The sequence below is a fragment of the Cibotium barometz genome, chromosome 46, assembly GCF_041138505.1.
Source record: "Cibotium barometz isolate CiBa-2024 chromosome 46, ASM4113850v1, whole genome shotgun sequence".
Taxonomy (NCBI): Eukaryota; Viridiplantae; Streptophyta; class Polypodiopsida; order Cyatheales; family Cibotiaceae; genus Cibotium; species Cibotium barometz.
The window spans coordinates 39,896,523-39,899,502 of NC_141091.1; positions in this window are offsets into that span (position 1 = coordinate 39,896,523).

The window sequence follows — 2,980 nt, forward strand, 5'->3', positions numbered from 1 at the left end:
AGTAGGGGGTTTTTTTAATACCCCTTGAATGCACATGCTATATAAGGAGTTAACAGAGTGATCCCTTGAGCTTGCAAGAAGCTGTTTATGAAAAGCTCTACAAGGATTTAATTTAAACCCCATCCAAGGAAGGTTTTTAGATCGCTTCTTTGGAGGAAAAACAATGTAGAGAGCACCAATTGAAAACTATATTCATTAGTGTTTAACAACACTGCATCATTCCATAAGAAAAGAATCGGCACACCTTCTAGGATTATACGATCTCCCCTTTTCAATAGCTTGCTGATCTTGTTTAGAAAATCACTAAAGTAAGAGAATCTCTTATCTACCTTCAAATCTGCACAAGAAATTGTGAGCAATACATTGGTTTTTGGGGGTTTTCACAGGCATCTTCTACCCATTCGTGGACATGTGCTCATGTTCAGGTTCACCATTGGTGGAACATGATGCCATTTCACAGTGAGGTTTTCTTTGAGGTCTCAGGGCTCTTTTTTCTAAAAACAATTGCTGCTGCTAGGAATGGATATGAGTGTTATGAGCTAATAGGTTCTCAAAAATGTACGGGGATTGAGAAGGAACACATCATATGAACACATCACTTCAAGTGGAACACATAATCAGATTGTACTACCAAAAAAGAACACGTCACTTTATATAGTCAGATTTATACTACCCAAACAAGCTTACAAAGGTAGCTAAAACTCAAAGGGCATGATGTTAATGGCTTCCTATACCTCAAGAAATAGCCTATATAAAATTTTATTACTTGCAATTGGATCTATGTGAAACTTGATGGCTTTCACTAGGTCTCGGAAGATGAGCACAAAGGATTGGATATGAAGGAGGTGATATTCATCCTTGTGAAATTGTTTTTAAGCCACATATGAGCGTGTTGTAATAACATTGCCCCATGCATCTTTTCAGCCCTACACACTTAGGTCATTTGAGTATGTACACATCCTTTATTACCTTTGTCAACATTCATAGCAAAGTTATCTCCTATGCACAAGGCATTACTCAAAGCATGAGGGTGACTTGCATGGTCTCGACAATTCCCTCTTCATCGTCGCTTGAGCTTCCATCGGATGATTCATCCATTACCCAAGTGAACTAGGATATGATAATCCCTAAACTCTTTACTCTTGCATCTTCACCAAATCCCTTGCATACATGAATCCCAAAAGCAAGATAGGATTTTTGCATCTTAATGCATGGGTATCTATTACTAAATATCCATTCACACAGTGCATCAAGCATGATCCCTGTATACGCTTGCAATACCACTTCACACTTCTCTGCATGTCCCTTTACTTTATCTCCTAGAACACTCTACTTACCTCCCTTTTATTTGATATGAATACTTCAAAGGAGAACCATTTGGCTTTAACTGCTCATGTGTGAGTTCCCTCTTGATGATTACTGAACCAGCCCCATCATGCTCTCCCTTCCTATGGCTTGAACTAAAATATTTCCACTCCATCTCTAGAGTTTGTAGTAACTCACAAACAACAAAGTAAAAAGGTCTCTTTGCTTTGAATTGGGGTGATGTAGCACCGTCAAACACCACACCCAATGCTATTTCAATTTAATTCCTTGATCTTTCAACCACCTATAATGTTGGAGAAGGCAATGTTGGATAAATAGCATCTCATGTGCCTTATCATATGATACATAGGAATGGATAGCCTTTTTCACATTGCCTTATCATATGATACATAGGAATGGATAGCCTTTTTCACATCGCCTAATGCCACTCGATAATATGAAATGTGGCCTAATATCATGACCTAGTTTAAATACCAATGTATTTATTGGATGTTTTTTTGGCTCTTTAAACAAATAATTCTCCCATGAAATCAACAAATGGAGACCATAGTATTGCTTGGAAACCTTGATAGACATTCCCTTGAATTATTGAGCTTTCCACCTATAGATGAAGTTATGCTTCATAAAGCTACTTGTATGTGCTTTGAACAAGAAAAGTAGATCCATGCATGCCAACTCCTTTACAATAAGATCCTTCCTTTCTTGTTGTTCCCCTCATCAATGACTTTTTCAATCTCGATGTCCTCAAAAACCTTGATGGAGACCTACAAATCCTTCTTGTTATTCTCTTATAGACACAACACCATCCATTATGTAACGCTTTGGCCAGGGGATTATAATATAGGGAGCTTTTTATTTAGAGCTTTTTTAACAAATACATCAAAAAATAGAGCTTTTTGCACACATGATGTTATTGCAAATAAAGCTCCCTCATTTCATTAGTGGTAGTGATAAACATATAGAAAGAGGATGTGTACCAATTAGAGAGATAACTAGAAAGACATATTGAGAGAGAATGTGTATCTAGGAGGATAAAAGTAGAGAGAGAACAAAATAATAGGCATATTGGTGGAGAGAGAAATATTTTCTCATGAATATTCTCAAAGACTGAGCAAAATATTAAACTTAAAAATAAATTTTATTCACAAAAATAATCACCCTCTCTACATTAAAAATTAGCACCGGACATGACAGAACGCCCTTCAATAAATGGAAGCTGTGCTAAAATGACATTCTCTAGATTTACAAGTAGCAACTAAACCAAAGAGAGATACACTTCATCAAATCCCAATGTAGGCCTACATTGAATGCCCTTTAGCAAAAAAACATTGATATCATCTCCTATGAAGGCTCTACATTAAAAAGTAGCAACTAGAACAAAAAGAGACACATATCATCAAATTACAAAATGAGAATAAAAATATTGAATGTCCTTCAGTTCTCAAAAAGCTACTCAAAATGTTGAGGTCGTACGCATCCTATGATTCAGCTAGCTTCATTAGACGATGTTGTCCAAGAATAAAATGAATATCTTGTTCTTGTAGTGTTGGCTGATGCATACTCATGTGTTGGTGTTGGTGTTGATGTAGTCAAAGAACACGCAAATAAATGAAATACATATGCTCACATGCCAGATAAGGTTTCTTATTCTCTT